The following is a 27463-nucleotide window of genomic DNA, read 5'->3' on the forward strand; positions in this document are numbered from 1 at the left end:
GAAAGGGTATTTTGCAATACTTCTTACATCACGGAAGTGTTTCATCTGCAAACTGAACCTGATTTAATTATTTTCTTGCCACGCTATGAGATTTATTCTTTTTCCCAGATATCAGAGGAAAAGTTATTTGCAAATCAGAGTGGGTAGGTGGAAACTTCCTTTAAAAAAGAGCACTGTCATTGTCAAATGCATGAACCAAATACGTTTTTGTAGTTTATCTTGTGGTGTTCCAAGTTTTTTGCATTTTGAATTGTTTGTAAAGCAACTTTGGCTACAATAATACCCTCAACACCAATGAACACAAACAAATGCTATTAAATATCCAAGGCAATTAAATCAATTTACCTACCACACATGTTGTGGTACTTCTAACAATCATCAGTAAAAAAGTTTAATCATAAAAATACTGAGTTAATGTTACCGAAAGCGCTACAGCAAAAAGGACTGTAACTGTTTTAGTAAAAGTGAGAAACAAGTTTCTTGCTTTATAAATACATTTGTAGTTTATCTTCGATAACAATAACCCCTTGGCATTTAAACTGTTATTGAGAAACGCACATGAACGCGTATACAGTGCTACATCCGGAAGGGAGAGTAGAGGACAAATATGACAGAAAAGTCATAGCACATATGTCTTTGCATTGCTGCCTATATGAATTTGGATATGGAAATGAGAAAAGTTTAAACGACTTGGATAAAGTAAGGTTTTTGTATTTATTCTTACATAAAGCCTCCTTTTTGGGGCATATGTGGGGTTAATTTAGCAATTATTTCATGGAAAAGAGTAGCAATCCTTCCCCCTCAACAGCTTTCAGTGATGTAAAAGACACTGAAGACTCTGAGACAGTAAGATACAGCCAGCCTTATTACAGAATGTGGTTTTAATTAGTGTTTTACCAAGAGACAGCTATTTGAAAATTGTTGATATTTGTAATTCACAGTGTAAATTGTAAGCACTAGGTGTTAATATATTTAGAAAACTTGTTTTTCTGCCAAGAATAAATTGTTTTTATGTAAAAATAATGCCCCTCTTTTGAGACCGAAGGATTGCTTGTGGAAAAGTTCCTTATTTTCTCATTTACCTTTATTTAATTAGGCAATTATAAAAGTAGAGGCTTAATAACTTATTATGAATGAAGTGGGGAAAAGTAAACCTAAATTAACATTGCACAAAAGTGTTGCAGGGTTTTTTTCTCTTTCTAGATCTCTTTAGATCTTTAAATACACGCATTCCTACATATTTCAAAATTCTTTGTGAATTTGGTCGTGAATCACTCTTTTTCTAAATTGTTCAGGCTTCATAATGAATATGAGTAAAATCAAGCTGAAATCACAATCTGTGCTGTACTTGAAGTGTATGTAACTAGTTTATCTGACCAACTCAGTCTGAACTTTAAGCACGTAATCCATTTACGTATATATCAATTACCCTGTAATAGTTAATTATCAAGTTATCTAGTTAGGGAAGCAATCACATATGTTACCGTTTTTCACAGTCATCAAACATTTTAGGCAATCTTTTAGCAAATATTTGACCTAAAAGCTTATTTTCGCTAATTACTAAAAAAAAAAAAAAAAATCAGATTCCTTGCATGTTAACAAAAATACAGACATCGGGAAATCATTGTTCATTTTCAGAACTGGAAGCAGATATTCTTAATTTCTGAACATTCGCGGCATTCATTCTGCTGCAGGATGAGGAAAGGTCCTTGGTCCGCTCCTTGCTGTTGGCCTCTTGGCTTCTCTTTGATAAACTGCCTGAAATCTCTTTTGTTCTCCAAACCCAATACTGTGCTGAGCACAACCTGTGGCTGTGACAGAATTGACGTCTTGTCAGCCCTGCAGGAACTGATGGCTCTGAAACTCCAAACTCTGGAAGGAAGCGCAACATTTTTAGCCTGTGATAAGATAAAAGCGTTAATTGCATCATGCAGAGATTATGGACAACAAAAAGGTGCTCATGTTGCGTATAGATTTTTCAGCTGGCGCAAAAACGCTACCCTAGGAAAAACAGGTGGCTGTCCCAAAGCCTCAGATAAAGGTACATGTGTTAAAATTTGGTTTTCTAAGTGTAAATGTAAAATCTAAGGTACTTCCCCAGTGCGTATGCTGAAGAAATCACTGCACACCACATTGTTTTTCATGCATTTTGAGTTTTTTTACATACGCTGATTGTCCTGAAAAGCGTCTCCCTGGGCCTGTAAGAAAGCCTGGGGAATTAAAGGCTCTGTATTATTTTGTTTTCTGCAGACAGGTACTAAGAGCTAATAATAGCTGTTAAAGTATCCTCTTCCTTCTCTTTCATTAAAAGAAGATTGAGGCCAGGCTTAGATCAGTTTAACAGCAGACATTAGCAAATGAGGTGGTGCAGAAGGTCCATGTAAAAGGTTTTTGTGGCTGTGATGTCCTGGAGCAATTTCAGGGTTGTATTGTGCAAAGGAAAGATATTCTAAAATGCAGATAAAGTTTCTTTGTACGAGGAACTCTTCAGTAGTGCGTACTATGCACATGGGGTTTTTTTTCAGTATGTTTTAGAATCGGTGCTGAAGCTTCTAAAGCCTTTTATATTGAACATAAAAGAGAAGGAGGAAATCTGCCCTGCTAGTGTCTGTAATCCCTGAGTCTGTGTGGGATATTAATGCTTGCTGGTTTGTATATGAAGAGAAGTGAGGAAATTTAACTTGAATTTCTGCACTGCCAGCCTGCTGAATCTATTCTGCTGATCCTTATTAACTGGCCTCCAAAACCACGGTGTACTAAATACCTCCAAATTTAGTGAAACACTGTGTGGATTTCAGAAAAAAAATCGGTGTTATCTTTGTGCCGAGTGACACGGAACACATAGCGTGAATTACCAGCATCCCCTTCGGAGCTGTCATTAATTGTAAGAGGGCCGAAGGTTGCAGCAGGTGATGGTTGTGGGAGCTGTTGGGGCTGCTCTGGGCTGGGGCAGGGTTCTGTAGGAGCTGTGAAATTCTAGACCGAGAGGTGGGACTGGTACAGAGGGTGCTGCCCTCAAGGTGAAGGCCACAAGCAATGGGGCCACCATTTGCCGTTTGAGTTGGGTTTTGGGCAGAGAGATGAAGAAAAAGGTAGTGTATTCAGGGTTTCTGCACGTAGAGGTGTCTCTGCTTTTTTGGCTCTTTGTACAAGGTACACAGAATTTATTACTTTTGTAAGTAAATAGATGGCATAAATTGCTATATAGTTTATTCTCCTTTTTGTCTTCATGAGTCATGGCAAGGTCTTCAAAGCTGCAACTTTTCAAGAAAGCAACAATAATTATAAATCAGAAAACCTTCTGTTTCTGTTCATATTTCAGGGTAAAATGTATTTTGGAACCTGGACTTTGTATTAACAGCTGTGACCTTGATTTGTCAGGCATTTGTACAAATGAGATTTTCCTCCTCATATTGTAGCCTTTTTTTTCTTTCTTTTTTTTTTTTTTTTAAACTTCCTGAAAACTCCCACCCAACCCATCCTGGCCACAGCTTACCCCCGCCCTACGGCCCCAGGTTTATTTGATGCTGAAGGTGGTCCTAAAAGCTGAGGCACACTTGCTTATCTCATGGTCTCCTGGGAGGTAAAACTAAATGAGCTCAGAAATAGAGACACTCTGTGGGCAATTTTCAGCAACAGGCATTAATTTTCTCTAGGCCGTATGGATTTTCTCGAAAGACTGAGCACTTAATGGCTGTAGGGAAATAAAATTCATGAGTTAAAACACTCTCGTAGCAAACCTTCGGCAGCCACAAAGCCACTCTTGGTCCTTTCTCAAGTCCTTCAGAGGGTTATCAGGGTGTCTTTCTCTTCGAGGGGCACTGTCTGATCAAGTCTGTCTTTCCTGTGGTTAAGCATATTTCTTTCTTATGTTATATTTAAATGTAGAATTGAGTCTTCATTGTTAATTGGTGGATGTTGCTGTCATTGTCTGCTGAAAAGCACCTGCCCCCAAGTTCCTATATGTGCCAGTTTTGCATATAACTGTACAAGGTCTCATCCCAAGACAAGACAGTGATTCATTCTTTCCTCTTATAAATAGCATCCAGAAAGCCGAATAGGGGAAGTAAACAATGAACATAAGTATTACAAAATGCTCTCATTCTTCACAAGTTATTTTTAGTGTAAAATCAAAATTTGTTCATGGTTTGAAAAGATCTCCATCCTCATTATTAGTGTTGTTATTATTGCTGCGACTATTTTTACACAGTGCCTTCAATTTACAAATGTTATTTTTGGCCAAATTGAAAGATGTACATTGAAAGTTAATAGTAATCAGAGGATTGTTTCAAGATCCTTACATGGGGATGCTGCGTTTCTTTGCAAACACGAAGAATTTCTTAGGGTGTTTTTGTTTCTTTTGAAGGGGATAACAGTGGGGAATTGCGAGGGTGCCAAGTTGTTGCACATCAGATCTCACAAACCAATTCCCATTGCATGTTAGCACATGAAAAATAGTGCATAAATACAGACGCTGGCAAAATGAATGGAGACTCTTGTTTCTGCAAACTTTCAGCTGGTCCTTAAAGAAAGGAGGAGTCAATGGGAGTCTTGGGGAGGTCTCAGGGCCTCCATACAAGCATACACATGCCCCTGCAGGCTCACTCTTTTCTAGCTGTGGCAAGCTTTGTGCGTCCTGTTTTTGATCTCATTTAACTTCCTTGGATATTCTTTCTGTCTGTGTTGATCACTGGTATTTTATCTTGTGAAGATGGAAGTTTTGAATCCTCCCAAAGAGAACTTGTTATTCTCCAGGGAGGGGAAAAAGCCAACTTTCATTCTTCAGTATTACTGTCTTTGATTTGTGAAACTGAGTGCTCCATAAAACAGCACTGGGGAAGAAAATTTGATGGGTTCCAGCTAGTGAACAGCAAAGCTATGAGCAAGTTAACAGGCAATAGCTAATATAAATCATCTAGTCAAAACAGCCAAAGATTTTGGTGGAGCCAGTAAGGCATCACTGGGCAAGGTCGATTGCTCTTGCAAGGGAAAGAAAACACTTCTGTCCATTTTTTTTTAATGATGAATAAAAGTTAGCTACCTGTAATGACAGCAGTGTCACTGAGGTACTTACCTTGTGGGTGTAAGAAGGAAGTTCTCTGCTTACAGTGTACTCATGGGTGCCGCTATGGCAAAGGTAATTCCCAGGGGAAAGGGGAAAGGAGGAAAAACCTGCCTTTGTCATGTCATATTCTAGAATGGGAATACAGTTCTTCATAGAAAAAAAAAAAAAAGATTGTCATAATGAAGTTTAACAGCTTCGAACAACACATGACGTAGTATAAGTTCTGCTATAGTCAAAATTAGATGTAGATCTTTGGTGAGGTGTACTACTTCAGTGCTCCTGATTGAAATTTTTCTTTATTTGTCTGAACCTAGAAGTGAATTTGTGTGTTGTTATTTTTTTTTTTTCCCCTGAATTACCAAAATAGTTTATCTCCCCAGTATAAATAAACGTCCCTAGGCAAAACCAGCTGAACTCTGCCATGTTGCTTTGCAAAGCAAAGGCTCATATTTCACTTAGTATTGTGAGAGTTCTTTTGTTGTTTTTAAAGAAATGAAAATATTTCTTCCCTCTCCCTTACCAAAAGTGTGTGGATATTCAGAAATGAGGACTATCATGAATGGATCTATGTTCATAGTTCCTTTATACAAGCATGGCTTCTTATTTGTAGCAAGTTACACTCAGCAGGATCTCCACTTCCTAATATTATTCTGATTTAAAATTAATAAAATTTAGTTGCACTGCCTGTAAATGTTGGATATCCAACATGTATAAATCATAAAATGAAGTGCTGTTGTCTCTTGAAAATAGTAATTAGGTATAGATCACGGAATGATCTCAGATGAGAAAATTCACTTGCATACTAACGCTTCTATTTGACAATGAAATGTACCTCCCGGACTCAAAAAGGCAGATGTGACATTTTAGCCAAAAGGGTGCGAGGTAAGAAATAGGGTTTAAGATTTCTTACCTCGCGCTTTGCGACATTGCGTCAAATTTATGTTTGCTTCTGAACATATAACAGTAGAGTATTTATTTCCAGATAATTCAGTACAATGCAAACAAAATCTCAATTTTTCTTCATTAATGAGCTGCTGTCTCATTATATGAAGATTGGTAACAATCTGATATTTGAGATAAGTTATAATTATCAGCGAGAATGCAAAATAGTTCGTGTTTCACATTTTGAGTTTATTGAATATGATTTGTCATTATTCTTAATCTGCTATCAGACACAACGTGTAATAGATGAGCAGAGCAGCAGAGAAATTTGCAGGATCATCTGTATTCTTTTGTAGCTGAGGTGGTTTTACTGTTCCGTGTTCGATGTTGACCTGCTAATGTCATGGCCATTATAGATACAACCAAGTCGAGGAAGTACATTATTTAGATAAATTCCTCTGTTTTGAACTGCATATTGAGGGCATTAAAATGATTACCATTGTGCCCTGGGCTGACTCCATTCCAAGGTTATTATTAGATTTACCTGGGGCGTATACTCAGGCTGGTTGAGCAGGAGGTACTAGGGACCATAAGCCTTCCCAGCGCCCTTGTGTCCCTGTGTGCATCCCCTAGGAAATACAAGTCCTGGTTTCTTCCAAGAGGCTATCTTCAGCCTTGGTTCATCTTGTGCTTAGGGCATGGCCTGCTCATGGGTTATTCCTTATTCTCCCTGTTAATTGTTTTATTTGGAGAGAAAGGAGGTGGGATAGGAGGCATCCTGAACCAGCTGCACACTGGAGCCTGGCATCCAACACCAAGTGTGTCTTTTTTTTTTTTGTGCTATTCAAGTAACAAGATCGGATCTTGGGCAGTGCAAAGCCCGGACATTGCAAAGTAGTAAGGGATATACCTAGGATTGTTCTCTTCAGGGTTGGTGGGGTTTTGTTTTGGTTTGGTTTTTTTTCTGGGATGCTTTTCAACAAATGGTTGAAAATGGTCTTCTGAAGTATTCTGCTGCTGTTAGCAGGTAGCTGGTGGTGAACACTGGTTCAGGGCAGAGATGCGTCAGAGCTCAGCAGTCCCTCTGGTTTCTTTTCTCAGTACCTGTTTCCCCAGAATGTAAAAACACCTGGAATCTGTGCTGATAAAAGGGATGTGGGAACCCTGACCTCCCTCAGGCAGATATGGGGCTGCTTCCACATGCCAGCACACTTGTGATAGGAGTTTAACCTCCATAGATGCTTCTCTCAGTGGATGTGAATCACAAGAGGAACAAATGCACCAGGAATGAAATACATGTGAACAGTGTGCTCGGAAGGATAGTGTGTATTTGTGTCTTAGTGGAAAAACACGGATGTCAAAAAGCTAACAGATGGCTGTCAGTCAAGTTTGGAAAGTCTGTAAATTTTGGAAAAGCTGATTATTGCATGATATTATTTGGGCAGTGGAGTATCGGATCATCCAAGTATGTGAGGAGGTTCCAAGAGAGAAGAGGTGCTCCGGAGGCAGGAGGAAGAAAAGAGCAAGCGGTAGGAACTGGTGGGTAGGAACAGAGGAAATAGTCAGGAGCTGGAAAATTGGGGAATGGCAAGGAAGGAGGAACAGAGATGCATTACTGAGACTTGGAAGTAGCTGAAGGATTGGTGCAAATACACAGAGAATGGAGAAGGAAGAGTTAAGAAGGGGAAGTACCAGGAGAGTTGGAAAGGAAGGAGACAATGTGGAAAAGAAAGAATTCAGCTTAAAGCAAGGAAGCTATTTTGACAAATTATGTGAGCATTTAGAAGGGTGTGAGAAAAGGCATTGTTGAGTCTGGACCATGTTTTGAGTTCTACTTTCATGATAAAATACAAAAATGAGTAAAAAAAAGTGTATTACAAAACTGTGTTCTCCATCTATCTACTTGCATTTGGCCATTATAGCAGGAGAGTGAAGGAGAGGTTTGAAGAGGACAGTGTAGTGGTTCTGCAAGTAAATTTGTGGAAGTGGCTTCATACATTTGATAATACGAGAGAATGCAAAAATAAGGGTAAATTGATGATGAAAACTAGCACTGCTGTTAGAGCATCGTCACAGGTTTTTCCCTTCCTTTTGTTGTCTCATCTAAGAGGGTCTAACAAGGATGTTTCTAAGCAGTGGTTCTCTGTTGGCACAACCTGTGCCACGGTTGCAGGTATTGAGGTTTCAGGCAGAAAATCACCAACGCATAAGGAGAACCTGCTTTCCTCTTATTCCTTTGCTAGGCTCAGCATATATCTGGAGACGAATTTATCTTAATTGTGGAAGTAGTTGTTCCTAACAAGTAATTTGATTCAGTCAAACACTGACGGTGCTTACTGCTGTGCTTTTCTCTGGAGGAGTTTCCTCCAGCTCTGGAATAGTTCAGCATAAAAATTAGGAATGGGGTGGAAAGCAACACATGGAGATGGAACAGGAACTTATCCTTTGTTATCTGCAAAAGATTTTAAAATAGAATGTTAATCGTGTTGGTCTTTTCTGTATAATACTTAAAAAAATCTCCGGTCCGTTTGAAATATTTTATCTGATTTCCTGTAAGACCTGAATCAACATAAAAATGAAATTGGGGAATACTTAAAGGTATTCTTAATCCACCTTTGTTCTTTTCAATATACTTTAACATGTTTCCATTAACTTTCACAATATTGCACAGTGTTCCTATTTCTAAGAGCTACTTGACCCTTGCTCAAAGTCTATCACGTAATAACATATTAACATAGAAATGATTCCAAGAGGTGAAGTTGAAGGCATCGAGTGGTTACAGTCTTCCTTCCTCAACTGGATAAGAAATGCGAAGAAAAATATTTTATATACACATTGTACGTTTTTTCTACTGCACCATAGATATCCAAACAATTGAGAATTTTCAACAGTAAATAAATACCAGCTGTGCAGAGCATTTTAAGAAGCAAATACTGCCAATTTCAGAAAAGAATGGGAAAATGTGGAAATGCAGTGCACTGTGATTTGCTATGGGCGCTGTGGAGGAGCCAGAACGCCTGCATCTTTTCTGCTGTCTTAGCTCGAGTCAATCCGCTCCAGCCACGTGCACAATAAGCTCATTGGCACTAGCAAGGTAATTATTTGCTCCCTGCTCACTTGTTGTACGTGCCTCAGCGTCGCAAAAAAGGGTAATGCTGCCATTGTGTTGAACTGATGGCAAAGTCTCCTTTTTCTTTCAATCCTCAAGAGTCTAATATTAGTAGAGACTCGGAATTGCACAACTGTGAACTCCTGGATGTATTTTAAGACTCTTACCCTAAATATTCACGCTTACTCAGAGAAGAAAAGGTAAATCAAAACACTGTGGTCCAAAGGTGGAAGGAGAAGAGCAGCCTCAGAATCACATCAGTCAGTGCTTTTTTGAAAGGCTGATAAAAGCATATTGAAACTTGCCCTTTATCCGTCTCTGAGCGAAAGAGGGTTTGGAGCAAAGTGGGTAATTCTTCTCTTCTGCCGGTTCTCTGGCAGCTGTGTTTGATAGGCTGTTTGCAGTTTGTGTATATTTGGGGTGGGCAAAGGAGCACTTTTTTGCCGTCATCTTTTTCTTGGAAGCTCTCCCTGGTGATTTAAGACTTCTCTGTCTTCTGAGGGAGAAACAAACCGTGAGAAGGGGAAGAAGTGAAGTAGGTGAAGAAGTGGAGAAGGTATGGACAAAATCTAACAGGGAGAGCTCAGGCTTCTGTTCAAGTAACAGAAGGGATACCCCTTTCAAGCGGTGCCCGTGGGCTTTGGGAACAAGCCTTTGTCTAGAGGCACTAAGCAATCAGGAGGGCAAATACACTTCTGGATTCAGGGAAAATCTTCCTTTTGTGGTGAAGAACAAAAGAATGATCTAGATTTTCTGACTCTGTCCGTATTTCACAGAGTTTCAAAACCTCCTATTCAGAGTAGCATTCCTCGGCGTCCCTTGGAGAGCAGTGGCATAAGGACTCCAGAAAAGCAGGGGAGAGGGATTTGTGGCTGTGGGTTTGTTACTGGCAACAAGTACCCACGTGACCATTCAGTTAATCTGGGTAAACACGCATGGCACCATGGCGTTGGTAGCAGGTGGCCTGGGAACTAATTCACAGTCAGATATTGGTCTTAGTTCATCTCCTCTGATATTTTTGGTGCAGATAGTAAGAATGAACAGGCAATTCTGTTTTGTTGTTTTGGTTTTTTTTTCTATAAAGATGATTTAGGATGAAACAAAATGCTCTTCCCTAACAGTAGGGTTTAGGACCTGGGAGAGTGTAAGGATTTCCTTCTCTAATCTCTGGGAATTAGCCTTGACTGACAAGGAGCTGCAGTTGACTTAGAGTCCTCAGTTAACTTGCAGGTATATGGTATGTAGGACGACCAAAACCAAGCGGTTCTTGTTTGAAGTGGGATTCATATGAGGATCCAACCAGAATTGTCAATGCTGGAACAGAGGTTGCTGTTGTGTCCTGGGGGGAAATCAATGCAGGTTGGATAGCAATAAGTACTTCTTTTTATTATTATATTTAATCTTCACCATGTAGTGATCAGGGCTATGGGTTGTGAACTGTGAAAACAAGAATAATATAAACCATTGTGTAGTAGTTTACTAGAAGTAAATTCACTGTATATTGTACTGTATGTGTAGTATGCTGTGTTGTAGTGCTTTCTGATGTTTGAGCAGGGCTGTAAAGCAGTCTCTCCAAAGAGAGCCTTTCACAAAATTCAGGAGTGCTATATAAAGAATAACCATTTGAAGAATAAGTTCCCAGGTAGTGAAAAGCAGATAATCAACTAAATGCATTGAGTGTGGCAGCTGGAAACAGAGAACAGAGTGTGGGAGAAGATACCAGAGCGAGAGACAAATATGCCAAAAAGTCCTAATGCAATTTTTGGGTTATTGCTGGAGCAATTAGGGAAACCTCCCAAACAGGATTACAGCTTTTCAAAAATAGCTAGTTGAGGAGGTGTCAGATCTCTCATAAGAACTAATATTTAGATATAAAATGCCCGTTCCCTACAAAGGGTGTTTAATTTTATGTGATGCATTTCTCTGTCCTTTTATTGCTGAAGGATGAGAAATCATTTGAGGGTTATTTTTTTATTTGTTTGTTTCCCTTGCTGCCTACTGTCAGCTCACATAGTGAAAAGGAAGCAGAATGCAACCCCACGCAAGCTGGGTTCGAGTGGGACAGGAATAAAATGGTCTTTATCTGTAGCTCAGCCACTTCCATCCTCGTTGCTGTGGGAGTGAGTGGAAGCCAGGCCATCGTCGTTTGGTTGTGAAGCTGTTGCTTTCACGGTTTGGTGAACAGTTGTTCACAGAAGAAAACTGGTTTTAAAGGTGATATTTTCTTGCCTGCTTGTTGACAGTAACTGAGGGACAGGGGCATCTGAACCACAGAGGTGTTTCTAGGACAGGACCATGACATTTGTGTGTTACAGTGGGTTGTCACTACTGTGTTACCAAGGAGAGCTCTTCAGACACACTTCTCACAGCCATCGCATTCAGAAAGAGAAAGAAGAGAGAGAATTGTAATTCTTATTTATACTACTGACTGTGACATCAGTAGTTTGGCACTGTCTTGTGCTTGAAGAGCTTGGATCTCGTTTGGTGTTCCAAACTTGGGTAGGCTTAAAGTGGTTGAAACGGGTGCTTCCAAGCATTGAGAGCTGCTGAACTCTTACACCACCAAGTGAAATGTACAATTTTTAATACATATGTCAATTTTTAATACATATGTATGTGTGTATATATATCTCTGCATATTTTTATATTTGTGTTTATATACATATATTTGTATATATTTGCTGTCTTTGCTATATTCCTCTGCCCCTTTCAGATACTAATTTTAACAACCCGTCTGCATCTTTTGTGGCCCCTGCATCCTAACCCAGATGCCGTGTGAGACAGTGAGGCTCGCTAGGATGTGCTGGCCCTAAAAGCACGTAGCTGTGCTAGGATGGCCACCATGCCTGATTCTATAACCCTGGCAGCTGCAGTCAGCCTTGGCCCCCCACCGCGCTGCCCTGGGCAGCCTGCTCCGCTCCAGAGTCTCCTTGCTACATGACGCGGTGTATTGTAAACATATCAGGTGCCACAACACGGTGACCCCAGAGAGGATGAGCGTACGGGGGCAGCATCCTCTCCATCAGGGTTGTAGAAAGGAGAGCTTTCTGCCTGCCCACTGGATTGCTGCTTTGGGGATAGAATTTTATCCTCTTTCTTCCAAGGGTTAAGCAGAGCTCACGTTTTCTGTTTAAAACATGCCAGCAGAAGGGGATTCTTCTCCTGGGACTTTCTCTGCATTTTACATTGAACAGCCTGATCACCAGGCTACAGAGGAGTTATCTGCTAATCTGGCTTTGCAGCCCAGTAAAACCTGCTTTGCTGGCAGGGATTCAGCAGCAGAGGTGAGGAGCGTCTCTGCCGCCAGAATTCTTACTATCCTGGTGCTTAAAATGATTTCCTGCAAAACAGAAGTGGTATCTTCTTGTTTTCTTCTGGTCCTGAAGAGCTCGAGTTAGGTTTCATTTCCTGTGTGGAGGATGATAGGCATCTCTGTCCCTTCTCTTGCTGAGGTTTATAGAAAGCTGGAGCAGTAATTTTGTGAAGGGTGTGGGATGTGGGAGTCGGGTCAGGTCGTGGGAGGTGATGTGTATGGAAGCCTATACCTCTGGGCCCTTAGTCTCTGGATTTCACTTGGCTTAAGGTGGGAAATGTTGAGTTTCTCAGCCTTGGTGGGACTAAGGCAGTTCCGAGTCTGCACAGAGATGGAGCTCCAGACAGCTGGGGAATGCGAAGGTTGAAATGCAGCAATACCCACAGTCTTCCAGCAGCACAGAGTTACTATGTGAAAGAGGAGCATTTCACATAGAATCATAGAATCTTCATGGTTGGAAAGGACCTTTGAGATCATCGAGTCCAACCATATACACACACACACAAAAACCCCAAACCAAAAACCCCTACAATCTCTGCCACTAGAGCATGCCCTGAAGTGCCAAATCTAGACGTTTCTTAAATATCTCTAGGGATGGTGACTCAAACAACCTCCCCGGGCAGGCCGTTCCAGTGTCCGACCACTCTTTCAGTAAAGTCATTCTTCCTAATCTCTAATCTAAACCTCCCCTGCCGCAACTTCAGGCCATTTCCTCTGGTCCTGTCATTATTCATCTGGGAGAAGAGGCCAACACCCACCTCTCTACAACCTCCTTTCAGGTAGTTGTAGAGGGCAAAGATCAACATCTGCAGGTTGATTTTAGGCATTGAAAATTCCACGTATTTCCCTGAAATCTTGTTTCAGTTCAGGACTGTTGGGCTGGTGATGTTGTGCTCTGCATTGCGCTGGGGGCTTTTCTTCCACTCTGCCCCACCTGAGCCAACCCAAGGCTCCCAGCTGGGATGAGGGTCTCATCCATCCCAGGCTGTGGGCACGTGTGCATTGGCCAAATCCTAGTCCATGCAAAGCCCCCACATGTTTTCACAGACTCCTTTTCCTGATGGTTTTGTGCAGGTATTCCAAGGACGTGCACCAAAAGGGCTCCTGACACATTGAGCACAATTTCCTTGGCAGGACAAGGTGGGATTGGGCCCAAAATGTTGCTTTTGCAGTAAGAACTACAGGTTACATAGTCATTAGCTGTGCTGTACTTTAGATGAGAAGTTACTGTGCTGGTTCTATCTACTTAAACCTCATGGTTCTTTAAATAGGTGTCCTTGGCCAGCTTTTCTCACTCCGTTAATCCTAGCACAGATGAACTGGCATGAATATAAATGTTTATGGCAGTCTTCACAGCTGCATATGGAATATATCTGATTGTTTGCATATAGTCAGTGCCGTGGGTTTGTGATTTGATGCTCTATAAAGAGTCTTAGATAATCTTTCTGAAAGGAGCTGTGTAAACGCAGATATAATTAGCTTTATGATTTTCTTTCCTTTTTTTTTTTAAACAGATATCTTTTAATAAAGCACTGGAGCACAGAATAGCCATTTCCTGTGATTTTCATTTACATAATATTTATAGTGCAACAGAACAAATGAGCCGTTGAAAAGGGAGAAAAATTAATACCGTGAATGAACTTGCCTTGAGAGGAATTTGTGATAAAATTATGAATCTAACAAACTTCAGTAAACCAATTACTGCTCCTCCTGGATTTGTGAATATGAAAGCTCAATGGGATTTGTTGTAATCCCTCCCTGTGAACAGATGGGCAGATTGCGGGTCTTTGCAGAACATGTTCCAGCCTTCCCAGCTCCTTCCACGGTCGGCTGTGGTCGTGTTTCTTTACACCTTCCCTCTTGGTGACAAAAATACTGGAAAAGGCACGAGCAGAATGAGTTAGGATGGTTGCAATGTGCCTCTGTGCAAATTGTGTTTAGGTTTTTTACCACCTATTACTTCAAATCTCTTCACGTGGAAGAAGAATGGTCTTTTCTGAATGCCCGGTGGCACATTATAATGAGCTCACTACTATTACTGTAGTTAAGAGGTGGTCAGCATTTTATTATAAACTCCTGTTTGCAGGGAATTATAGCACAGCCAAATCTTTTACTCCGGGTTCAAACCAACTAAATTGAAATATAAGAACTAAGCCTGGAGCAATTTCTAATTCTCCTCCCTCCCTGAAATCAGTTTGATTGCAGTTACTGAGTTGCCATCTGCATTGTCTGCCTTCTAGAGCGGCAAACTTTCTGCTTTTCAGGAAGATAGTATAAATGTTGCATTGGGCCATAGATAGAATGATGCTGTATTTTGTCTGGTGTAATTCCAACAGCCTCCTTACGCTGCTTGTGTTGCTCCTTACGTTGCAAAATGTAAGTGGAAAGCAGTGCAGTGGAAAGCTTCAAGTAGTTTTGTTTGCCGCAACTAAACTGCACAAAATCTTAAAATAATGAATATTTTTAACTGTTTTGTACAGTTATGGTCTTGCTTTTAACTGGAAATACCTATGTTGGTAACTTTAAGACTTAATACAGCATTTCTTTCCGAAGTAATAGCTACTGTTTCTCAGCTATAGAATCATAGACTATCTCAAGTTGGAAGGGATCCCTAAGGATCATTGAGTCCAACTCCCTATAGGACAGAAATTGCTGCCTGTTTACGTGAGTATGTAACTTACTTAGAGGCAAGAGTAGAAACAATAGAAAATTTAGGTTGGAAGGGACCTCGGGAGGTCTGTGGTCCACCCTCCTGCTGAGAGCCGGGCCAGCTCTGGGGTCAGACCAGGCTCTTCAGGGCTGTGTCCAGTCAGGCCCTGAAAACCCCCAAGGACGGAGACTGCACAGCCTCGCTGGCAGCTTGCTGCCCCGCTTGCCTCTGCTCCTGGGTGAAAGTTATTCCTTATATCCAGTCTAAAGCTCTCATGTTTCAACTTATGTCTGTTGTCTCTCCTCCTGCCACATCTCAGCCCCATCATTCGACCAGTTTTTTGACCTGTTTTTCAATTTTTCAGTCGTTTAGACCATGCCATTCTCACCTGGATACAACAATGTTGTGGAAGACAGTGTTGGAAGTCTTGAGAAAGTCAAGGGAAGTGAGAGCTGCTGTCCCCTCATCCACTTTTTGTCACTTGATTTTTTTCTGTAATTTTATCACAGTCAGGTCAGTCAGGCATGATTTAGCTTCGGTAAATCCAGGCTGACTGATCCCAATCACCTTCTTCTCCTTCATATACCCAGAAACGTGTTTTAGGAGGACAAGCTCCATAATTTCAAATAATCTTCATGTCATATAAGGTGTTTAAAATAGCTGGGAGATGGAATGTAACTTTATACAAGTATATCTTTTAAAAGGCTGAACTGAAGAACCCGTTGTATCCACAGATAACTGTGAGTAGAATTGGAGCCATGCAACAGTTCTGCAGTACGTCAGAAGATCCATCTGTCCATCTTGGGCAGTAGTGGGTTGAACTTGCATTCCTAGGACAGGTACACCCTCCTGGGAATGGTAGGTGGGGATAAGGTCAAGCAAGGCTCTAGGGGGACCTTAGATCCCTCTTTTTACAAGAGCAGAATTTTTTTTCGCAGACACCTTATCCCTGAGTGCAGAAAAATACACCTCTGAGTCTGGCAATAATGTATTTTTATCTTCTCCGTGCTGCGCTATAACATTTCAAGAAGACTTTGGCATGCACATGAATTGATTGCAGGGAAAATCCTCTGTGAAAGGATGACCCTGGATATGTTTTGGGCATAGTCATTGTTGAGATACAGGTTCCTCACAGAAGGTAAAGAAATTAATGAGCACCTTTCAAGTCAATCATCGTTATTTTTGTCGGATTTTCATGCTTCCAAAATAACTCCCTTATGCGAAGCACCCAAATATTGTAGACCGTAAGGTGAATTAGTTCCTTTTGATAAGGTTCTGAGAAAATTTGAGACTGACAACAATAACGTTCTTGTAGCATATTAAATATTTAATAGACATGTCTGCACTGAAGTCTTTTCTCTCGCTTTGCGGCAGTTTCTGTTGGATAGTCCTTTCCGCATATAGGAGTTCTTTCGGTGTTGGGGAAAGCAAAATTCTGGCTCAAAGGTCCTGTATTGTGATCTAATGGGAGCTGGTCTTAGTGTTTTGAGAATACTGTTACAGAAATGTATGTTTGTGGCTTATGCTACAGATGGGTGTATCTCACAGGAAAGCTAAAGCTTACTAATAGATGATGGAACACACTAAATGCACACACCTACACTGGGAAAGAGTAATTACCCTGTTTTTTACTATTTTTTTCCCAGTTCTTATTTATATATATACACTTTTTTTCAAGTTTTCAGCGTTCAGGTATCAATAATATTCTAGGTCTCATAGGACAAAGGAAGCGCTCATTCTGATTAGTCTCAATTTATGGTTTGGTAAGTTTCTCGTGAAATAAATTAAGATTTGAAGTCCTGTTGGGTAAGTCTTATTGGTGAGTAGGGCTCGTGTATGAGAACTGGTAGCATCAGACAGTTTTGCAAGATAATTCTGTATATTTTTTTAAAAGAGCTGATGAGCAATTTTAGTCCCAACACAGGTTTTCAAGTAACTGATGTGTTGTGGTATTATTTCATTGAGGTTACTTTACCCTACAAATCTGTTGTTGTGAGCTCCTGTTCAGTCTTGCTCTGTAACCTGACAAATAATACCCTTATTTTGAGAAAAGTTGCCTTTTTTTGTAATAGGAACAACAATGCAGTAGGAAATGGGCCCAGAACTTCTGAAGTTCTTTCACTTTGGCCCCAAGAGCCTTTTAGAAGATAACCACCAGCTTTTAGTTCTGGACCAGTCACATGCAACTGGCGCCCATCCCTCTCCAAGAAGGTCCGAAACAGCATCCCAGCATTTTCTCCATTTCATGGCAAGTTCAGGAATTACACTTCTCTAGATGTTACTGTGTAAAGCTAAGCCCAAATTGGGGCAGGCTTTACTTGCTCCTTACAGGTGTAGGCTCTGGAGAGGGTTGATGCTTGGGGTGAAATCCCACCTCTTCTTATGAATCCTTCAACTTTATTACCAATAAACTTGATTAGATGCTTGTGTGTTCTCACAGGGTTTGCATTGTGAGCCTGTGCGGGCTTTTTTGTGAAGGCAGTTTCGATGAATGCTGTTTAAATTTAAAGAAGATAAATAAAAGAGTGAAATATTTTTGCAAAACGTGGTGCCAAGTTATGTTTTAGCAAATCGTATCGGGCGCCTTTATTTCGGGTAACGCAGACTTAACTAGCAGCATTGTTGTGTTGAGAAGGGCTTTGAAGAGATTACTCCTGTCCTGTCAAATGATCTCGCAAACAAGCGTAAGCTGCTGCCTCCCTCGCCGCTGAGGAGGCAGAAAGAGCCACCGCGGAGCAGGAAACCACACGGCGCTGACGGGAACCGGAGCCGGCCCCGGGGACCCTGTCCCCCGCCGCCTGTCGCCCGGGAGCGCTCGGCTGAGCCCGGCCACTCGCTCCGCTCGCCCGGCGACGGCTGCCAGCGCCGCACGGCGGGCGGGTCCCGCTCCTGCTGCCGGTCCCCGGCTGCAGGCAGAGGGCAGGCACAGCCCCGCCGGAGCCCGAAGCCGCTGGGATGCAGAGCGGAAGGTGGAGAGCGATCCTGCGCCTCTTGGTCTGATAACGCCAAGGTATTTTCCTTGTCCTTCCCGTTCCTTCGGTAATTTCCGTGCGATGCGTCGGAATCGCTGTTGCTCTGGGTTTTACGGGGTTTATTTTGGAAGCGTAGAGTGGCAAAGGGGTTGTTGTGGTGTTACTCTGTGCATAGACGTGGCGGGGGGGAAACTTGCTGCATAACCCAAAGCAGCAAACTTTGAACTACTAAGTCAAGCTAGGTTTGCTTCTTGTTTTGTTTTTTTTTTCCTTTTAACTCAAAGTAAAATTGCCCCTAGAATTAGTAGTTTCTTCACCTGTTTAGAAAAATCTGTCACTGTGAATCCCCCTCATCCATTAGATTTACGGTGGGGGGAGTCAGTGAAAAAGTGGTTAATTTTTATTTAGGCACAATGTCCTTTGTGAAACTGAAGTCTGTGTCTTTCCCATCAGCGTGCTTTCCCTGCAGTGACATAGGAAAGATCTTAACGCTTGCTTGTCATCATTTGTACTGGAAATTCCTGTCTGTTGGAAAGTATACCTTCCACAGCTGCTCTTCTCTTCCTCAGAGGAATTTATTTTCAGAGAAGTGCTTGTAAGAGGCTAACATGCTATGCATTTTGGCTAATTTTTGCAGGCTTAGTAAACTTAAAGGCTTGTACCTGGCTAATTTGTTGATGTTCCTCTAAACTCGGTGCAGCAGTAACTGTTCTGTTAGTACTTTCTGTTACTCTCTCCCTCCTTCATCCCCCTTTTCTCATACCACACTTAAGCTTAATTTAAAAAAAAATCAACTTTTTTTGGTCATACCTTGAATATTCTTTGTATTTAACTCCTCTTACTACATAGCTTTTTTTTTTTTTTTTTTTTTTTTTTTTAAACTGATACCTTGTGTGTTACTTTGTCTGCTTGGTATTATTTTAGTAATTGCTGTCCTTGGATTTCTGCATTTCCCTTGCCCGGTGTACACTGCAATACTACTATCGATCTAAAGACACTGCTTTAGGTTAAAAAAAAAATCGGTAAATTTTAGTGATTATTGCATTCCATTTATTTTGGTGAAATATAAACAAGTTTATTATACTTTACATATCAATCGAAGACAAAATGAATATGTGTGTGTACATTTATATACAAGTAGGAAGGCTGTATTAGAAGCGCTATATTGTTAGAAGAGGATAACAGGTTCCCGTGTAACGTTAACTCTGGGTCCATGTTTCATTACTTCTTATAAAGTCAGCTGATTGGTGGAGCTGGTAAGCTAATAGTATAGGAGATATAGGAAATAATTAATGATATTAATATATAATGTATTGTGGGCTTTCATGGGACTGAGTTTTGTGTTAGAGAGTTTGAGCCCCTGTGTATGAATTCTCAGTTACTCTTATCTGAATGTAGCTATTGCTTTTGGTTTTCTTTTCCCGGGGAGGCAGAAGAATGGTTTGCCAGGGGTTATTTGATGCATTTTATCTGTCGGTGTTAGCACTCAGGTTTCAGGAACATAATCCACATGGCTTTGCAGTTACAACCCTATGAAATAAGAGCGCAATTTAATGAGAGGACTGCTCCGCTTAACGATGAAGTGCTCCTCTCGCAGCTGTTGTGCTGAGCTGCTGAAGCAAGAAAGTTACCCCCAGTAGCTGTGTTTCACACCTTACCCTTGGAGAGTGAATATGCAGACTGTAAAGAAGTTTGGGGCTCGATATCTTCTTTATGGTTTTCTACTTGTGCTAAATCACTGGTTGGAATAATTGTATTGTCACCTTGTGTCATATTTGCTCAGGTGTAATAGCTTTGCCAGAAAAGCAGTCGCCTGTAAAATTGTGGTGCAAAGTTTTTAATGGTCTTCAGAAAGGTAGAGAGGGTTGTTAGAGGCTTTTTTTTTTTTTTTTTAAAGGCATTCTTTTTTTTCCCTTTTTCTCTATGATTTACTGATTTATGGCTGTATCGGATTCTCTGATGATAACATCTTTTTAGCAATAGTAGATGGCTCTTTATGCTGAAGAAACATTTGCTCACAAATACTTTCAAATGACATGAAATGAGTGAAATTTAAGCTGTTAAGGTTAAAAATAAAATTAAGTGCCCATGCTGGATTCTGGTCTTTACTTGCTGTACAGCTAGATTGTAAGGGTTAAAGGTATGAAGTGAGAATTGATTCCTTGCGTCCTGCAGGCTTCGGTTTGAGATGTCCAGTTTTAAACTTTATTTCTGCTTTTTAAATTGTGCATGTTTAAATAATTTGTCTGTGAATGTCTATTATCCATGAGCACTACCTTTAAAAACAAGAAAAGAAACATGCAAATTTTCACAAAGAGTGGACTTGTGAAGGGCGTTTGTGTAGTGTAATATTGATATTGAACTTACAGGGCTGAGATGTGGTAACACTGACATTTGTAGCCAGTTTTAGCACCATTGGCTCTAAGTTTATAATTTTAAATATGTATTAGGAGCTTCTGATTGGAAAAGACCATCTGCATCTCCTACTGTGGTTCTTGCTTCTGCAGCCTTAATACCATCCCGTCGCTGGTGTACTTATTGAGCCCCATCTAAAAACAAGGGTATGGCTGGGTTTTTTTGTCCTTTCACTGGTGCTGCCTTGGAAATCTGGAGCTCCTGACGCTCAGATCCTTCTCCTGATCTCCAGAGTAAAGCCAGTCTTTTTGAGGCCCTCTTTTATCTGACATTTGTCTTTTCACGTGGTGATCAAAATGGTATGTGGCAGTAATTTTTACGCATTACCAGCGTTTGGTTCAGTGATACCATTGCTTTCTCATTCCTGTTGGAAATATTTCTGTTCTGGATCCAAGGATCACATTTGCCTTTTTGCACCTGGATCACATTCATGGTTTATGATTATGTTGTAATTAACTAAAACTCCCTGGTCCTCCTCCTTTGCAGTTTTCACTGGGAAGCGCGTAGCACAGCAGGAAACTTCTTGTACTCCTTCCCTGAGTACATGACCTTGAGTTGTGCCTTACTGCATTTTGTCCTGGTTCTGTTACTGTAGTTCTTCAGAGCACCTAGTTATTTCTGTGTAAGATCTGTATCTTCTGATACCGGTATCCCTGCTGTATTACATGCTACCAACCTTTCTTAATACTAACGACAGGGTTATTGGTTGAAATGTTTAATAAGATCAGTTCCAAGACCGATTCTTAAGACCCTCTAATAATCACTTAAGTTTTGGGGACTTCTGCTGTTGCCTCCCCTTGAGCCAGATGCTCACCTTCCCCTAAATGCCGCTGCTTGTTACAGCTTAACTAACAGTTTCCCATGAGACACTGCTGAATGCTCAGCTAAAATCCAGATTAATGAGATCTACAGCATTTGGAGAATGTTATCTGATGAAGTAATCTCTTTGGTTAGCCTGTCACAAGGTACCCTGTGTTAAACCCAGAATAAATTTGGTCACATTTCCCAGTGCTTTCATGTCTTTCGAAGGAAATTTGAAGGGAAGCATAGTTCGTCTCTTTGCCTCTGAAGTAAGTTTTATAGGCTTGTAGATAAACCTTCTCTTTTACTTTAACCATGAATAATTTATTTCCTATTCTTTAATTGTATGGAGTATCCTAGTTAAAAGAAATGTCTTGGTGATGTTCAGTTGCGTACCATTTATTTCAAAACTCTTGGTTTGACTGTTTAATGGCCCCTAAAGTTTTTATTTCACTTCATGATGATATCTTCTTTTGTACCCTTGTGTATCTTACATTTTTTCTTTACCTTTCACCCCATTCCTCTCATGACATGAGACATTAATGCCTTTACTAAAAAAAAAGGTCAAAAATTTCCTTTGGCACTTCAGTTATCCTTCCCAAAACACCCTTCTTGCTGCACGGGAACCCAAATTGTCCTTTTCCTGATCCTTCCCTACTGAGAGCACCCACCAATCTTTATAAAGACGTCAAACCCAGGAAAATATTGTGTTTGAACTTAGATCTTCTTGAGATTCTGTTATACCATTTCTCACTGTTTTTTTCTTTTCCTGACCTCTCATTGTGTCTGGGTTTAGGCTTTTTAAAAATCCATGTGTTTTCATTAAAAGCCTTCTAATGGTGGAGGCAGTTAACTGTGAGGTGCACGTTCACACAGAATAAAAGGGCAAGTCTTCATGAAAGTCTTTCTCTCCCTCTCCTTCCTTGGAATACTGAAGGGTTTGATGCCTGGAATTGGAAGATTTCTAGGCCTCCTTCATATTCGGACAGCTGAGCTCCTTGATTCAGTTAAGTTTTCTAGTTGGTTCCCTTAATTTCTTTTTTTTTTTTTTTTCAAAACAAATGCTGATAACCCTTAATTACAAACCTGTTTTCTTTTCCTCTTCCATTTCGTTTAATCAGCTTATTACCGTTCAAATCCAGTTTACTTTCTGTGAGTGAACTCTCTCAAAAAATCGAGTATGGATTAACCTTGTTTCTTGTAGATATAAAGGTTATCCACTGAATCAATCATGTATGAGACCGTACAATTTACACTACTATTAGTATTCTTTGCTCTTTGTATCTGGAAAATTAAGTTATCTAATAGTGGCAGTTTCTATATAGTTCTTAGTTCTCTTAAGAACACTACAGCAATCTACGTGTTGCTTCAAGATTTACGGCATTACTGCAACCAAATGCAATTTGACTGGGATCAGCTCTTCCCAGAGCGATTTTGATCAAAACCGATATTGAAGTTTAACATATGGTGCTCTTCTGGCTTTATATCTCTGTCTCACATATAAAATCCTTTGGAGAATATCTTCTCTGCTCGTGTCTGGAGAAATAATAAGATCAAGTTAGCTGGTTGCACCAGTGGTCGGTTTCTCTGTTCTCTTACTCGGGTTCCTGGCATTTGTATGCAAACAGTTATTTTCTGCTAGCAGCAATTCGCACCCCAAGAGAACCAGCCACAGTTCGTGGAACAGCCCTGCCCAAAATTAAGCCACACATGGTAACAGCATCAGCATTTCAACCTTGTCATTAATTGCGACTACCACGCTTTGTTGTAATAAGCTGAATAATCAAAGAGTGGTTATTTCATCTAGAGACTGCAATGAATGTGGAAATTGTTAGCTTAGTCCTGGCACAGCAGAAGCGTTCCTCTCAAGGCATTCCTTCAGACGCTACCAGTGTTGTTTTCTGTTCCATCTGTAGAGAAGACATTTAAAATTTTCTTTTCCCCAACATAGAGTGATCACACTGGATATACATCATACAGTTTTACAGATACGATGGTGTGATGCAAGAAAGCTAGCGGCCACGATCAAACCTGAAGCTTGTCCTTTGCAATAATTCAGAACCCAATCTGAAGTCTAGTGAAGACACTATTTCTAAGGTTCAAATCTTTGCGTTAGTGCTTCCAGCTGGGACGGTTTTCCATCCACACTACTGTTGTGCTTGGAACTAATTGACTGTGCGCTCGCTCTCGCTATATATACAGACACATATGTAATGTGTGTGCTTACGTATATAGTAACTACTGTCTAGTTTTCAGGTATTCGGGGGTTGTGCTTCAGCAGTTGGTGTGTCTTTGCTCCAGTCCTTGTTTCGGTGGTGCCCTGTTTGTTTTAATGTAAGTTCCACTTTTGCTGAGTGCACCTCCTCTTCCACTGAGCAGTAGCCATCAGCTAAATTACCAGCAAGTCCATCCACGGGTAGATATTAACTGTTGGTTTGGCGGAGAAATATCTGCAAGGTTTCAGTGCAAAAATCCAGACCAAAATCCAGGCTTTTAAGAATAAAACCTTTGTATCACGATATACAGGAATGTCTCTTGAAATTTTATAGTGGTTTTTAACATCATACACCTTCTGTAAAGTGAAATTCTGCGATGACTTTTTTTTACTTGTTCATTTGTTCTCTCTCTCTCATTGAGAGAAATTGTTCACTCTTTTCGCTTTGAAGCTGTGCAAGCTGAATCTACTTTGTATGTGACATTTGAGATGCTACAACACCTTTTGCATTTCAAAAAAATTACTATTGCTTTGTAGTACTCTCTTCCTTCCCAGCACACCGGCACACTTTGGATTATAAATTAAATAAATGCTCTTACTATTTTTAAGCGCTTACACTGTCTTAGATCAAATAAGTGAGGAAAGAGTAGAGCAAGATTGTGACGATCAAATCGTACATGAGGATTTGGAGATGTAATTTTTGATGATTCACCGGGACAAATACGGTTTGTTACAGTTTGCTTTTGAATGTACTGAGGCCAGGATGCGCCTAGGTTGCAGAAGAATTTAGGTTCCTTAAGTGACAGTTCCTGATCTAGCCACCCTCTGTAGGTTGTGCACATTCACTGAATCCCAGCCATGGGATTTCTGTCTTCTGGTAGAAGAACTTGGCAGGGAGGAGGGTTTTTCTGGGGAGAGATTTACTGTATTTACTACTTTTCTAGTCTCACTGCAAAGTACTCCCATGATTTCAAGCTGTGAAGGTGCATGCTGGACCTGCTACGCTGCTGGTCCTGGGAAAGCAGACTTTGATTACAAGTTAGCAGACGGTAAAAATCTGAGAAGTCACTGTACTCCCACCTTGAGTACAGTCATAATCACAGCTCTCACAGACCAGGGGACAGCCAAATAAAACAGCTGCTGTTTGACACAACAGGTCAGAAGCTGATGATAACAGAGCTGTTCTTGGTCCATAAATTTACGTCCTTGGTTCATAAATATCAGACACTTAATTTTAATTTGACTATGTACTTTCACACTGTATCCTTCCTTTAACAGTTTTGTAATGAGCTTCCAGCACACTTGATGCTTTGGGGACTCTTATTTTAGAAGTTTTCTGCTCAACCTACTGAGCATTTGCTTTAAAAGTACTGTGTATTGGGAATAACTTTATATTCACCACCACTTCTATGTCTCAAGTTCAGTTTTCTGCGTGCTACAGTGCGTTCTCACCAGGGAGTGTAGTACTGCACCTTTGAAATCACTGCTAACCAGGTAAGCTCACTGCACCATGCTGGCCTGGATTCTTTGTAAATTGGTTAAAAAACTGTTCAGGACTGTCCTTGCTGAGTAGACAGCATGCTGGATAGCTTACCATTCCTGGTCTGCAGTCACAAAACCAGGTGAATTACAGTGTACCTTGACCTGCCTCTGAAGTCATGAACCTCATAGGAAGTAAGCTAGACAAAACCCTTCTCTGTTTCCGTACTTCTGAACCAAGCATGTAGTGAAGTGGCCACCAAGCTGTCAGTTGTGGTGGACCTGACTCCTCCTAAGGTGGGCCTGGATATAGCTACTAGCCATCTCATGCAATGTTGAATTGATTGATCCTTGTCAGGGTATCTGTGCATGGATGTAGAAGATTCGTCAGTCCAGAGCAAACTGTAAGAGCTGCTGCTTGCACAAATGATGAATGTTGTGAATCCTTGAAAGGTGACCTGCTCTGTATAGTCTACTTCGCACGAAACTAAGGTGTGAGGGGATATGAAGGGAGATGGTATGTCGATGAAGTGATGTGACTGCTTGCATTGGCAATCCTCTCTTTTTCAGATCTAGTGGAGTTCGTGCTAGCTTGCCACAGTGTGCCCTGCTGTGCGTGGTGGAAGTGAGATGCAAAAGCCCTAGCCTGCTGCTGCTGGACCATTGCAGTCTTGTCTAATTTGTACTGTCGTGACCCTTCAGTCCCAGGCAGCGTCTAGTTTGTTTTCTAAATAGCGAAGGTGGGCCTTGGGTTTGCTTCTGCAAGTGAATCTTTATGCTACACATACTGCTTGAAATGCAGCCAAAAGTCTAGTATACTTGCTTGTCCCAAGCGTACCTGTAAACAAGTAGAGAAGATGTGCTTCTCTGTTAACCTTGACTCCTGTTCTTTGTTCCTGGATGGTTCTGACTTACTGGAATGTTGAACGCACCATAGGCAATGCTTTCCTTAAAGGTAGGGAGCAGGATAAGAAATTATGGCCCTGTAGCTTAAAATTTAATAGCTTAGGATCTCCCAGATTTCCCAGCATCAGCTGGAGAGTGGAGCCCACGTTGCAATTTATGAGCTGTGGTAGACCATGGTTATTACTACACTTGTTTCAGCTGATGAGTTGCACACTAGACATAGCTCAAGCTGCTGCTAGTGCGTACAGAGCTCTCCAGAGGAAAGATGATGGATTGATCCAAAGCCTAGCATTGTTTCGGCCTTGGATCAACATCAGAGACCTGAGAATGCAACATGAAGCATCCTATGGGTGGACCTGTTGCTTATCTTTTGGTATAACTTCTTTCTTTTTCCCTACTGACATTAACTTAGCTCAATGCAAAATACTTCCATGTAGTATACCTCGAATAAGTCTCTGTTCATATAGCTTTAACCCCAATTCAGTGCTGTTTTGCCTCCACTGTATTATATGAAACTGCTCTGTTCGTTTGCAAGTGGGTTTTAAAACCCACTGTGAAGTAAAGCCAGGCAAAGTAATGTCACGTTAGCTGGAATGCTTCCTGCCTGGTATTTTTGCTCTTGTAAGATGACTCGCAGTTGAGATTTGCACAGTGGGGTCTGTGAGACTCCCTGCAGATGGACGTTTTGTTCTCCAACCCATGCCTTGAACAGTTGCCACAGCCACTGTGTTAGTGGGAGAAAGCCCCCACTTTTGCCTTGTAACTCATTTTTACCTTTTACCTCAAGGTCTTTTCTTGGAAGGCTTATGAAGATGGCTACCTCTCAATAAATCCAAACTAGTGCCCTGTTTGCTGTGAGCATGTGTATCAGCAGTGTCCGCTGCTACTCCTCATGCTGAGGGACACTTGGAGCTGCTTGTTCTTCTTATCAAGGACTACCTTACAGTTCAAAAGGTTATTGTCTCTCATAGGGATGGTCACCCTCTTTAGAGTGGGATTGCTCTTTGTCTTAGTGGGCATCATGTCCCAGCTGTGTTGTTGACCTCCATCTGCACCCCTCTTCATCAGCAACAGTATTGCTTTTCGATCCTCGTCTGGGTCCTGATGGCCTTGCTGAGGGGGACTGGCTTTACCCCTCTTGGTTGAGTGCAGCGGCTCCTTGGTATTCACCTCACAGTGAGTTGTGAGCCCTGGCTTGGCTGCATGTCCTGGAGCAGAGCCGAAGGGGATCTTCTGTGCCTTCAGCTCGCTGGCACCTAAACCACATAGTGTTTTCTGTGGGTTGCCTTCAGTATCCCCTTGGGATTGCCTTCACGTTCCCTGGGGCAGCTCCAGCCTTGTTCCTGCCCTAGGCTCAGTCACACCTTTCCCAGACACCAGGCACTTGAGGAGGTTTCACAGCATTAGCGGCCAGCATCCAGTGCTTTCGGAGGGCCAGGTGGTGCCAGAGTCTCTGCCATGGCATGTACACGCTTGTGTGAAGCTTGAGCATCGTTGGTAGCACAAGCAAATGTCTAACTCTTTTTTTCTGCACGAAGTGGGTCTTGGATTGGAAATCAGACTCTTCATTTCTTTCTTAAGGCAAACATTTACATATAACCCCTGAAAAATGTGACTTCACTTCATCAGACTTGCGGGAACGCACAATTATAAGTA

The 27463-nt window shown here is 41.2% G+C and overlaps 1 protein-coding gene across 21 annotated transcripts in view; it reads left to right on the plus strand.

The window, feature by feature from the left end:
- PCDH15 (protocadherin related 15) overlaps positions 1-27463 on the plus strand; it is an 811115-nt gene that overhangs the window by 370413 nt on the left and 413239 nt on the right. The window contains exon 1 of one of the 21 annotated variants that reach the window (XM_063340190.1): positions 17957-18029. The exons of the other annotated variants lie outside the window; for them this stretch is intronic. The gene's annotated coding sequence lies outside the window, so the exon portion shown is untranslated. Of the gene's footprint in view, positions 1-17956; positions 18030-27463 lie in introns of those variants that run through there. 21 annotated transcript variants of the gene reach the window in all.

Source organism: Chroicocephalus ridibundus, chromosome 6 (genome assembly GCF_963924245.1).
Source record: "Chroicocephalus ridibundus chromosome 6, bChrRid1.1, whole genome shotgun sequence".
In the NCBI taxonomy this organism is placed as follows: domain Eukaryota; kingdom Metazoa; phylum Chordata; class Aves; order Charadriiformes; family Laridae; genus Chroicocephalus; species Chroicocephalus ridibundus.